At 42.3% G+C, this 13942-nt stretch overlaps 1 long non-coding RNA gene across 1 annotated transcript in view; it reads right to left on the bottom strand.

Moving 5' to 3' along the window:
• LOC139176694 (uncharacterized) overlaps positions 1-10000 on the bottom strand; it is a 38081-nt gene extending 28081 nt beyond the window's left edge. The window contains exon 1 of the long non-coding RNA XR_011561101.1: positions 9894-10000. This is a non-coding gene — a long non-coding RNA (uncharacterized lncRNA). The remainder of the gene's footprint in view (positions 1-9893) is intronic.
• Positions 10001-13942: the final 3942 nt, after the last annotated feature.

Genomic DNA, 13942 nt, shown 5'->3' with positions numbered 1-13942 from the left:
GGCAAGAATACTGGAGTGGGTTGCCATTTCCTTCTCCAAATTAAGGCAGTGGGTTAGCCAAAAAGTTCATTTGGATTTTTCTGTCATATCTTATGGAGAAACTCAAAAGACCTTTTTGGCCAACCCCGTATAAACATTGGGTTTTAGACATAATGCTATTATTGTACACTTAATATACTATAGTATAGCATAAATATAATTTTTACACGCAATGAGAAACCAAAATACTTGTGTCACTCACTTTATTGCGATATTCATTGTATTGTGGTGGTCTGGAACTGAGCCCGTAATATCTCTGAGCTATGCCTGAATTATAAAAATGTCATGAAATTTTAGAACAAGAGAGAAAATACCACTCTAATCCTAGGTTCTCAACACTGGCACTATTGACATTTTGTACTGGACAGTGATTTGTCATGGAGAGCCACACTAAGCACTATAGGAGGATTAGCAGTATCTCTGACCTCTGCCCAGTAAATGCAGAAGCAACCCCAACCCCAAACCCCGCACACTCCTTCTGGCCAGTTGCAGCAATCAAAAATATCTCTAAATATTGCCAAAGGGGGTTTCCCAGGTGGCTCAGTGGTAAAGGACCCACCTGCCAATGTAGGAGCTGCAGGAGATGCAGGTTCGATTTGTGGGTTGGGAAGATCTCCTGGAGGAGGGAATAGCAACCCATTCCAATATTCTTGCCTGGAGAATTCCATGAACAGCAGAGCCTGGCAGGCTATATAATTCATGTGGTTGCAAAAGTCAGACACAACTTAGTGACTAAACAACAACAACAAAATATTGCCAAAAGCCCCCAGGGAGCAAGAAGCAACCCTAGCTGGGAACCACTGTTCTAACCATACGAAGTAAATACCATTTCTTTCATATTTGAAACTTTTTCATAGGTCCTATCAAATTGCCAATATCCATTGGATCATCAAAAAAGCAAGAGAATTCCAGAAAAACATCTACTTATGTTTTATTGACTATGCCAAAGCCTTTGACTGTGTGGATCACAACAAACTATGGAAAATTCTTCAAGAGGTGGGAATACCAGACCACCTTACTTGCTTCCTGATAAATCTGTATGCAGGTCAAGAAGCAACAGTTAGAACTGGACATGGAACAACAGAATTTTCCAAATTGGGAAAGGAGTATGTCAAGGCTGTATATTATCACCCTGTTTATTTAACTTATATGCAGAGTACATAATGCAAAATGCCAGGCTAGACGAAGCACAAGCTGGAATCAAGATTGTCAGGAAAGATATCAATAACCTCAGATATGCAGATGACACCACCCTTAAGGCAGAAAGCGAAGAAGAACAAAAGAGCCTCTTGATGAAAGAGAAAGAGGAGAGTGAAAAAGTTGGCTTAAAACTCAACATTCAGAAAACTAAGATCATGGCATCTGGTCCCATCACTTAATGGGAAATAGATGGGGAAACAATGGAAACAGTGACTTTATTTTTGGGGGCTCCAAAATCACTGCAGATGGTGACTGCAGCCATGAAATTCAAAGATGCTTGCTCCTTGGAAGAAAAGCTATTACCAACCTAGACAGCATATTAAAAAGCAGAGACATTACTTTGCCAACAAAGATCCATCTAGTCAAAGCTATGGTTTTTCCAGTAGTCATGTATGGATGTGAGTTGGACTATAGAGAAAGCTGAACACCAAAGAATTGATGCTTTTGAACTGTGGTGTTGGAGAAGACTCTTGAGAGTCCCTTGGACTGCAAGGAGATCCAACCAGTCCATCTTAAAGGAAATCAGTCCTGAATATTCATTGGAAGGACTGATGCTGAAGCTGAAACTCCAATACTTTGGCCACCTGATGCAAAGAACTGACTTACTGGAAAAAACCCTGGTGCTGGGAAAGATTGAAAGCAGGAGGAGAAGGAGAAGGGGATGATGGAGGATGAGACTATTGGATGACATCACTGGCTTGATGGACATGAGTTTGAACAGGCTCCGAGAGTTGGTGATAGACGGGGAAGCCTGGAGTGCTGCAGTCCATGGGGTGGCAAAGAGTTGGAGATGACTGAGCGACTGAACTACTACAACATATATGTATACATATGTGGAATGTTTCATTCAAGGAATGTTACAGATGACTAGAGAAGACTCCTGGCATTTAAGAAGGATACCCCAGACCTTTGTATATCCTCAAATTGGCAAATACCACTTTAGCGCATAACTTCTCCCATAATTGAGCTTGAGAATGGAGAGAGAAGAGTGAAGCTGCTCCCAAACTCAGATCACGAGCAGTTGATCACGTTCATTCAGTAGCTAAAGTATCTGGGTGTCCACTCTCCAACCTTGCAGTTCACTTTAATCAAATTTGTCTCACCTCAACTACAAATCAGTACAGGTCAAGGTTCTCCTGGGGTTCTCTGGAGTGATTCAAACAGTGAATCTAGGCTCTTTAAATGCCAAGGGACTATGTGGACTGCAGGGCGTGGGTGCAGGTGTGACAATCCTTGGAGCAGAATGGAGGGCCAGGAGCTATTCCAGGGTTAAAGCCTAATTAGGCATTCATTTATGCAAGATAAGACCATATGTGCCTGTGTGATTGGTCACATGCTACTCTTTTTGTGGCCCACCAGGCTCCTCTTTCCATGAGATTTCCCAGACAAGAATACTGGAGTGGGTTTCTCCAGGGGATCTTCCCAACCCATGGATTGAACCTAAATCTCCTGTGGCTCCCTCATTGGCAGGCAGAATCTTTACCACTGAGCCAACAGGGAAGCCCCAGAAAAGACCATGAGACCTAAGTATTTTTAAAGTGGTTTAAAACTAACACAACATTATTAATCAACTATACCCCAATATAAAATAAAAACTTTTTTAAAGTGGTTTGTTTTATAGATAAACATATTTCAAAGTAGAGCTAATGGGGTAGAATGGTGTGATTAAAAAAAATACAGTTGCAAATTTAGAGGTTGGTGTGCAAATTACACACCAATACCTGATGCTTCACATCAGCTCCAAGGCTCGGAAAGCTTGTCCTGTGGTGACCCAGCCCTGGACTACAAAACCAGCCTGGAAACTCACCCTCAGCACAGAAACTATGGCAAATAGTTTCTGCTCAAGGCTGAGCTCAGCGGTCCACTTAGATTCAGGCCCTCAGAGACGCTCTGAAGATGACCTCAGGCAGTGCCACAGCTGAAAGTACTCTTGGGTGTAGACAGAGCACGTGAGAGAAAACTGGATCAGGAGTGACAAGATCTTGCTCCTGATCACTTCATCTCCCTGAACAATCATTCAACTCCTGACAAGCGCAAGTGTGCCTGCGGAGCCAATACCATCTATGAGGGATACTGGGTTATGAGAAATTAATGAAAAGCTTTGAAAGCTTTAGAATGCAAGGTATTTGTGGCAAATTTGTCTCATCACTAAATCACTGCAATGTACTCCAAATTTATACACAGTGTTGCTGCTGCTGCTGCTAAGTTGCTCCAGTCGTGTCCGACTCTGTGCGACCCCATGGACTGCAGCCTACCAGGCTCCTCTGTCCATGGGATTTTCCAGGCAAGAACACTGGAGTGGGTTGCCATTTCCTTCTCCAACGCATGAAAGTGAAAAGTGAAAGTGAAGTCGCTCAGTCGTGTCCGACTCCTAGCAACCCCATAGACTGCAGCCTACCAGGCTCCTCTGTCCTTGGGATTTTCCAGGCAAGAGTGTAGAGAGTAGGTATTGAATGTAGCTTTCCTTGAGATCAATACTTGATCAGTGTAGGTTGTGATGTTGCTTTTCTTTAAAATCTTACAAGTCTAGAAGCAAGGGTAAGTTTAAGACTTGGGATTCAATCAGAATGGGTTTGTCTTTGACTCACACCCAGAGGTTGAAATGAGATAAACTATTAGGAAAAATTGTTCATGGAGTTTCCCAATCATTCAAACCTTTAGGATCACCCTGTTCCCAGTTTGGCAGGAACAGAGGCAGGCCTAAAGGCTTGAATGGCCCAGTTTGGCAACGAAGAAGACAGAAGAAAACACTGGATTTTGTACTTCTCTGCCACCTAAAGGGACACCTCACCAAGTCACCTAATCTCTCTAGACCTCAATTCCCTCACTTGTCAAACTGGAAATTTGGGGCATGCGTACCTCCTTCCATTGTGGTAAGGATTAAATGTGATTATATGCTTGCATGGCATAAAGTACAGAGCTTTTTGAAAATATCAGGTAGCATCCAGTAAATATATTGCTCATTATTGGCTTCACTGCTACTTAATGAAGATGGGTGAGGAAGGCCAGAGATAACTAATGAATAAAAAAAAAATCTGAGAATTGCCTATAGATTTGCAAAATTTATACTTCTTTGCCTCTCATCATGAAGTTTAGCTCCAAATTGAAGTTCTATTCTATTGCCAGGAAAAGGAAATGTTTATACATCAACATAAATGACTCTCAACATGTCTTGTGCAAGAAAGAAAGTCTCAGAAAAATACACAGAATATAATTGCATTTATATAAAATTCAGGGAAATACACACACCAATATGGTGTTTTGTGATATGCACTTATGTGGTAAAATTATAAACAAATGTGAAGGAGAGGGAGTGTGTTGGAGAGGGTAAAAAGTGTGTCTTAAAAGTTACAGAGATATAGGGCTTCCCTAGTGGTCCAGTGGATAGGACCCAGTTTCCTGGCTGGAGAACTAAGATCCCACCAGCTGCATGGTATGGCAAAAAAAAAAAAAACACGTTATAGAGAGGCATTCCTTAATCTGGGTGGTGGATACAAATATGATCATTTTATTATTTTCACTTAAACTATAGTTTAATAATCATAGTTTGAGAATAGCTCAATAAGAATATAGTCATCAAAACTGTATGTGTCAGTACTTATATGTATACAGACACCATACAGTATATATACATATCTTATAGACATACATATACTCAGTATATATTATATACATAATAAAATATTATTTAAGATTCAAAGCATCTGCCTGCAATACAGGAGACCCCGGTTTGATCCCTGGGTTGGGAAGATCCCCTGGAGAAGAAAATGGCAGCCCACTCCAGTATTCTTGCCTGGAGAATCCCATGGACAGAGAAGCCTGGGGGGCTACCGTCCTTGGGGTTGCAAAGAGTTGGACACGACTGAGCGACTTCACTTACTTACTTACGCCTCTAGAATCATGTTCAAATAAAATCTTATTGACTTTATTTTTTTCTTAGTTTTGTTCATGGGTCAGTGTGGACCATTAGTAGCCTTCTCTTACACCAGTTTCCCCTCCCTGTCCGCGTCTCATCCATGATGGACATCATAATTTCTCGTGGTTGCCCTGCACTTCTTGCCTGCCTCAGACACTTTGCACCTGCTGTTCCTCTGCCAAAGGGGCTCCATCCCCAGTCTTTCATCCTTTAGGTCTCTGGTGAAGCATCATTTCTTTCAGGAAGTCTTTCTGTCTCCTCTGAAGAGGTTAGGTTCTTCTGTGACATGCTTTCTACAGTATCCTGTGTATGTCCTTCCCAATATTCATCACACTTGTAAATACTTAATTTCTATCTCCGCAATAGACAGTAATTCCTAGAAAAGAAACACCATCTGTTTGGCTTACTACTGAATCACTAGTGCCTGGCTTGAGCATCCAGTGAGCATGCCACAGTATGTGTTGAATGAATGGTGAACGAATGGGGACTTCCCTGATGGTCCAGTGGTTAAGAATTCACCGGTCAATGCAGGGGGCGCAAGTTTGATCCCTGGGCCAGGAAGATTCCACATGCCTCTGGGCAACTAAGCCCGTATGCCACAACTACTGAGCCTGTGCTTTAGAGCTCGTGGTCTTCAGCAAGAGAAATCTCTGCAGTGAGAGGCCCGCACATCACAATGAACAGTAGCCTTGGCTCGCTGCAATTAGAAAGGCCTGAGTGCAGTAATGCAGATCCAGCACATCCAAAAATAAATAAATAAATAAAATATTTTAAAATAGTGAATGAATGGATGATGAATGGAGGGTCTGATGGATGGATGGATTGATGGATGAATGGACAGATGAAGGAATAAATGGCAAAGCCAGTGGATTCCCTGGCAGATATGAATATGAGATTATAAAATAAATATTATCAGCTACATTTTGGGCATTGCTTCATCTACTCTTTTGTAAGAACTTGATGAACAATTAGCACCAGCTCTAAACAGCTGAGAGAGTTGTCACGGAGATTTACCTTTACTATATTTAATCTAGCACAGCAATTGCTTCTCACTGACTGTAAGGAGGGGGGATTGGCATGGTGATGTCACTTTAAATGCCTTGACGGGGTCTTTCTTTCACTGCTCTGGGAAAAAAGAGCAGGTTCCTCTCCAAGAGAGGCTCAGGATAATGCATTATCTGAGTTATCACTGTTCAATCAAAAAGTGCACGAAGGAGCCACATAATTCATCTCGACAGCAATCACCATGGAGTTATGCAGGTCTCCCATGTAGGTGATGAAATAGCCAAATTCCCTGACAGTGGTGAATTACTCCTTGTGTTACTAATAGTGATGCCAAAAGAGGTGTCAAGGCCACAGGCAGGCGGAATAGGGGGCTCTTCAAAGTGCACGAGGAGAACTTTGATATGTTTTATTGCTTTCTTTTCATCTTGATCATTGAGATTTTAAAATGAAATTACAGGGATGCTAAGCCTGGCCAATGGGCAGAGTGATTCATTTCTACTTTGCAGTGGTGTGAGTATGGCAGCTTCTGTCCGGGCCAGGCCTCCCTGCCCTTCACCTCCCCTGTGGCTCAAGCTGGCACATCAAACCCTAAAGAAGGGTCCATGGCATATGGGATTTTTTTCTTTTTCATCTGTACACAAACATTTCAGCAAATATATATTTCTTTTTTTTTCTTGTGGTTAAAATATTGACCTGATGTAATAAAATTCTGATTTTTAAAAGCCTTGTAGTATGAGAGACAAGCTAACATATGAATTTGAAATCTGGTGATTAGGAAGTATTTTGAATGGGCTTGAGAACTGCAGGTAAAACATTAAGTTATACTAATATTCTTGTTTAGTGAAACTTTTTAATATTTTTAAAAGCCCTTCATAATATTATGGATAAGTAAATTCTTGGGCCCGATTTCAATTTGAGTCAAATTCCAACTAATAATGTGACACCCATAAACCTTCTCCTTAACAGCCCATAACATTAAACTGAAAACAGAATTCTTAAAGCACCCTCTTATGCTGCCTATCCATGGAATAAACATTACAGACCTTCACCAGATGTCTTTAATAGACATTGCTATTGAAAAGAATATTACATAAAATAAATTCAGACTGTTAATCTAGCACTAAGGGAATACTGCTGCCTGTTCAGGTAATCACATCTATACTTAATTTAGGGGGGCAAACCTATGGCCATGATGATCTTTTGGTGGTGGCCATGTACTCATTTATCCATCCAGCTCATTATCCCAGATTAGGACTTGTTAATGCCTTCTTCATATCATAAGCCCCGATTTTCAGAACATTAAAAGTTGGTCAGAAAAAAAAAAGAGCTGCAGTTAACAAGCATCCGCCTAAGAGCAAATCCCTTATAAAAAAATCTTAGGGAAAAAGAAAATTCAGCTCTTTTTCAGTTATGAGTGCCAGAAAAAAAAATAAGTTTTCTGGTTTCAGGCACTTTTAAGTTTTATAATTTAAAAATAAGTTAGACTTTAAGCAGGAAAAAGAAAGCTGCAAGTCCATAATATGGATTAATGCCTGTGGTATGTTTTGAAGACAATACAAAGCTAGCAAAAACAACTGAACTATTTGTTGGGAAATATGTTGTGCCCGAATATTTCAAAAAACACCACTGCTCATGTCAACATTGAATTTTGCTGTCTGCCTTTGGGGCTGCAATATAAAAAATATTATCCACTATTGTCAATTAGGTTATAACTGGCATAACAGCTGACATCTTGCATTCTAGGATATTGGACAAAGTAAGGGAAGAAAGGCCCACTTTTCTGGTCAATGGGGTGTCCTTGTGATGACAGCCCTGATGGCAAGAAATCTGGTGCTAATGGCCATTAAGACAGCCCTGATATTGTCATTTCCTGTTAACAGAGAAAGAATGTGAAGGAGGGTCTTAACCAAGATGACTCAGCAAATCAAAGCTGAAGTTCATGTCTTTCCCAGATGAGGCTATATTTGCATTGTGTTAGACTGTGGTTTCATCCTCTTTATTTAGATACTGTGCATTTGGGCAGGTCTGGGAGAACAAGATGGATTAGCGTTTATTACTGGGGCAGTTGTACCGGGGATATTAGCCTGCACCAAAGAGCAGGGACCAGTGCGGGTTTTGGATCAGACAAATCTCGATTTGAGCCTTGTTCTGTAACTTACTGGTTAAGTGACTTTGGAGAGTTCTCTGAGACTCTGTCTATTCTCTGTAAAATTAGGCTAAAAAAAAAATAAGACATACCTTTTGGGTAGTTTTAGGGCTTGTATAAGGAAGAGAGTTTGGCAAGTACTAATAATAAGTGTCGGAGAAGGCAATGGCACCCCACTCCAGTACTCTTGCCTGGAAAATCCCATGGACGGAGGAGCCTGGTGGGCTGCAGTCCATGGGGTTGCTAATAGTCAGACGAGACTGAGCAACTTCACTTTCACTTTTCACTTTCATGCATTGGAGAAGGAAATGGCAACCCACTCCAGTGTTCTTGCCTGGAGAATCCCAGAGACGGGGGAGCCTCTCCCCTGTCCCAGAGTCGGACACGACTGAAGCAACTTAGCAGCAGCAATAATAAGTGTTAGGCCTTTCCTGGCAACTCCTGCAATGTAGGAGACATGGGTTTGATCCCTGAGGGGGCAAGATCCGCTGGAGAAGGAAATGGCAACCCACTCCAGTATTCTTGCCTGGGAAATGCCATGGACAGAGGAGCCTGGCAGGATACAGTCCACGGGGTCACAAAGAGTTGGACACAACTTAGTACCTAAACAACAGCAACAAATGTTAGCTTTAATATTCTTTTCAAATGCCAAACCTTGCTTCCCAATTACCAGTAAGTTAAATTTTGTAGGTGTATCTAATCGGATAGATCTTATTTAGATCTTGTCTACTTGACATACATAGGAAATAGCAGGCTATGATCATTTCCTTTTATACATATTTTTGAAATCTGACCATGCAGTTAAAGAAGCAGTAAAGAGGGCTGATGCAGGATTCAGAACACCTGGTTTGTGACCCAGCTCCACAATTCACCTCTTAAGCAAATTACTAAGCCTCTCTGAGCTTCACTTGTTTTGCTTGTTGTTTTTCCAACCTGTAAAACTGAAAGATAAATCTTACCTGGACCTCATCCAGTTCCTGTGAGGGCTGAATAGGAAGATAGATGTGAAAGCATTTTGAAAACTATAAAGCACTTATTTGAAATAAATTAGGATACTTTTTTTTCACTGTTTTTTTTTTTTTTTTTTTAGGCTCCAAGTCACGACGATAAATTTCTTTCTCCATAATTTTTTTTCCTTGAAAGTATATTCTGATTGGGAACAATTGTTATTTATGACTCATTTATTAATAGGCATAAAAATAGTTTTGATGACAGCCTGTTGCTAACAATAAACCAAAAATGGATTCACAGTTTCATAGTGCCGTTCAGCTTTTCTCCTTTTTTAAAGAGTGAAGTCTTCATAATTTGTTGCAGCAAAGAGAAGGGCTGTATTGCTTAATAACTGTTCTTCTAAAGTTCATCAAATTGTACCTGATGTTCTGACATTTATTGCTTACACAGAATGTGAGTTCTCTACCTGGTCTTATTAAGCACATACACACACGCAAAACTTTCTTGGACCAAAGTAGCCCTACTAGTATGGTGAGAATAACTAGAGAAATTCAGTTTGTCTAAAACTTCAGGGTTTTAGAGCTAATCTCAAGCAACAGCATTAGTGAGAAATTTTGACCAAGAGAAGAATCTTACCTTAGGAAAAAGGCCGACATTTTGTATAAACACACTTGCTCCGTCCTCTGGCAAGGCTGTGTATGCTTAGTCATCAGGAAAGTTTCAGCTGAACTTTGATCAACATGACTCAGTAATTACTAAGACATTGACTACCTACAGCCTAGAGAGAAACGGGAAACCCTGACCTACTTGTAGCCTGGATACCTGAAAGAATAACTCGAGTTAACAAAATGCTTTATGCCATCCCTTTATTTGACGGTCACACCTGGTAAAGTCTGCCTGATACCGGGTCTGCTCTGCCCAAGGAAGTAGGAACTGTGAAATAGGAGCTCCTGAGGCTTGTTCAACACCACCCAAACTTCCATGTCTTTGGTCCATTTACTGTCTGCTCATCTTTAAGCAAGGAAACACCGCACACTCAAGTGACGACCTCCAGGTTAGGCAGTCTTTGTCCCTCTGCTCCACACCCACCCTTTCATATGCTTAGTCACTCAGTCGTGTCCAGCTCTTTGCGATCCCATGAACTGTAGCCCACCAGGCTTCTCTGTCCATGGGATTCCCCAAGCGAAAATACTGGAGTGGGTTGCCTCCAGATCCCCCCAGGGGATCTTCCCACCCGGGAATCAAACCCAGGTCTCCCGCATTGCAAGCAGATTCTTTCCCGTCTGAGCCACCAGGGAAGCCCATGAGTACTGGAGTGAGTAGCCTACCCCTTCTCCAGGGGATCTTCCCGACCCAGGAATTGAACTGGGGTCTCTTCCACTGCAGACGGATTCTTTACCAGGTGAGCCACCAGGGAAGCCCCACCTTTGCACACCTGGCTTTATGAGGCTGGATATGGAGTCTACAAACCATGTTTCTTCTTTGCCTACAGCTCTACATTAGGTTCTGAGAATTGTGGGGATGAGAGGAAGCCTGCAAAACTGGAGGAGGAGAAGGGACTGACTCCTTCCCACGTGCTCCCTACTGGCTTCGGGTCTGTTTGCCACGCCCTGGAGCAGCTCCTCAGTCACCCTTCTCCACTTCGCAGAAGCAGTTCTTTCCCATGGCAGCCAGTACAACCAGTGTTCAGGGGGTCTGACCCTGCAGAACCAGACACGTGTACATCCCTAGCAACCAGCGCCAGCCAAGCACACCCCATCCTCAGGGGTCTGAGTTTTAGCTCTATATGGCATCTCCAAGCTTCTAGATTTTTATAATTCCATCTTCTTTCCTTTCACCACCCACCCCCCGCAACCCTAGGATCTTAATATCCTCTTTTTACACTTAGTTATCTTGTATCTAGTTATAAATTCCTTATATTAAATTCTCTCTGTTAAAATAAGTAGGGGAGTTTCTGTCTCCTGACTGATACACAGCTGGACGCACGTGTTAACACTCCCACAATATCTTCTGTTCTATAGTAGCTTGCAGTCAGCATCTATTGCATTTGTCTGCTCAGAAACCATCTTTTATCTTGGCAAGCCTCCCCAAATTCATTCTCTGTCCCTGTAGTTTAGGTAGGACAATCTCTACCCCTTGCTCCAGGAGAAGGCTGTGACCCAAGTCTAACCAAAGCAAATTTTGGTGCCCCAGCCAGAGTGATGGGCTTAGCAGGTGGACATCGCAGATGGCAGCAGTGGTAAAAAACCTGCCTGCTCATGCAGGAGACAAAGCGACATGGCTGCAATCCCTGGGTCAGGAAAATCCCCTGGCATAGGAAAGGATATGGCAGCCCACTCCAGTGTTCTTGCCTGGAGAATCCATGGACAGAGGAGCCTGACGGGCTATAGTCCATAGTGTCGCAAAGAGTCAGACCGTACTGAAATGACTTAGTATAAACACATGTGCTCCAGATGGACACGGGATCAATGTCACCTTTTTAAATTCCCAGTTTAAAAGGTCCGACCCTTTGCAACCCCATGGGCTGTAGCCCTCCAGCCTCCTCTGTCCGTGGGATTTTTCAGCAAGAATACTGGAGTGGGTTGCCATTTCCTCCTCCAAAGGATCTTCCCAACCCAGGGATCGAACCCGCATCTCTTACCTTTCCTGCTTTGGCAGGTCGGTTCTTCACCACCTGGGAAGCCACGTAAGTAGAAATTTGGTGGATGTGTGTGGGTGGGTGGCAGATAGTTCTCCATAGTCTTCAAAACATAGTCCACAATGGAGTTGGTTGTGACAGGTATGTGTACACCTCACATGGTCCTCCTCCAACAGGAAGCCTCACTGGTACTCTTGTTGCCCACGTCCCCACAGGGCTGACTCCATGTGACCAGGGGTGGTAAGTAGAGAAGAGGCTTAGGGCAATGGCTTAGGGCTGGGCGTCCACAATGTGAGATGAATGTAACTTTTTAGAAGTACATTCTAATTAATGACTTAACTTGATTACCTTACCCAGTGATGGGGACAGGACAGAAATACTTCCTCCTATAATCTTCTAAATATGACTTATCTGATACTGTTGTCTAAGCTAAGATCCAAATAGGAGGAGAACTGGCACTTATCGAATATCCTTTTTGATAGAGATTGGGCTAAGCATTTTCATTTCACAACCAACCTAGGAAATATATCTCATCATCCAGTTTTTAAAGCTGAGAAAAGTGAGACTTGGAAAGGTTAAGCAGCTTGTTCAAGGTCACAAACTAATAGATTCAAATCCAGTTCCCTTTGACATTGAAATCCACTCTCTCTCACCACGTAAGATGATGGCTTCCCTGAGGAAGTCAGCGGATAGTTCAAAGAGAAAAGATGATCACTAAAAACATCTTGTCTCTTACTTTTCTCCTTGGTTTCCACCTCTAAAGCCCCAAAGCAGAAACGTGGCTGGAAATCTGTCCTAAAGGCAGGGATTTATCCTGTGTGTGGGGGGGAAGCAAATTCAGAAGCAATAGTACTTGGAATGTTAGAAAAAGAAAACTCTTTTTTCTTAAATACATACAAATAGAAAATTTTAATGGGTATTCTTTTATGTGTCTACCTATGAAGTCTTTTTTTCCACTTATTTTTTTTTTCTGGAGTATAATTGATTTACAATGTTATGTTAGTTCTTGCTGTACAACTAAGTGAATCAGCTATCTGTATACATAGATCTCCTCCCTCTTGAGCCTCCCTCCCTCCCCCTCCCATCCCCCTCCTCTAGGTCATCACAGAGCACCGAGCTGAGCTCCCTATGCTGTACAGCAGCTCCCTACTAGCTATCTATTTCACACATGGTAGTGTGTGTGTGTGTGTGCGCGCGCGGGTGTGCACGTGCACGCACTTAGTTGTGTCAGGCTCTTTGCAACCCGTCTGGCTCCACGAAATTGTCCAGGCAAGAATACTGGAGTGGGTTGCCGTTTCCTCCTCCAGGGGATCTTCCTGACCCTGGGATCTCACCCGAGTCTCCTGCATCCCCTGCTTTGGCAGGTGGATTCTTTACTACTAGAGCAAACTGGGGAGCCCTTCGTAGTGTATATGTGTCAGTTCTATTCTCCCAATTTGTCCGACCCTCTCCTTCCTCCCCTGTGCCCACATGTCTGTTCTCTATTCCTGCTCTGAAAATAAAAAATCTCTTAGGCTGTTTCTAGTCTAGCCACAAATAAACAGAGGTTTATATGTGTAGAGTGATTTACTATCATTCATTAGTGTATTTTATATTTCGCTAAACTTAGGCAAATTATATAAACACTTTATATATAAGCCCAACATGTCAGATGTCAGGACTCAAAATATGTGTTTAATTAAAAAGATACATCTCTTAAAACCAAAGCCCTAAATACATATTAAATGGTACCGTAATCTGAAGGTAAACGAGACATGCCACCTAACAGATATTGTGACCTACATTCAGTACAGTTTCCATTAAGGAGGCACATGTTAGTGTCAGAAACGTCATTATCCAGTGAGACAATGACACGGACGTCATAAGGACCCATAAAGGAGGACAGAGACGTGGTGATAGTGTAAAACTATTCAGTATGAACCAGAGGAATACAAACAGGTGGCCTGAAAACAAGACTCTGGCAGCTCTAAAACAGAGGCTATAAAGAGGGAGAAGGACCCTCAGGGCCAATCTCTGCTGCTCCAGAGAAGTGGGGGAGAGGTCTGGA

Source organism: Bos indicus, chromosome 17 (assembly GCF_029378745.1).
Source record: "Bos indicus isolate NIAB-ARS_2022 breed Sahiwal x Tharparkar chromosome 17, NIAB-ARS_B.indTharparkar_mat_pri_1.0, whole genome shotgun sequence".
Lineage (NCBI taxonomy): Eukaryota > Metazoa > Chordata > Mammalia > Artiodactyla > Bovidae > Bos > Bos indicus.
Note: the sequence above shows the minus strand (reverse complement) of the source record. Positions and strands in the feature narration are given on the sequence as shown.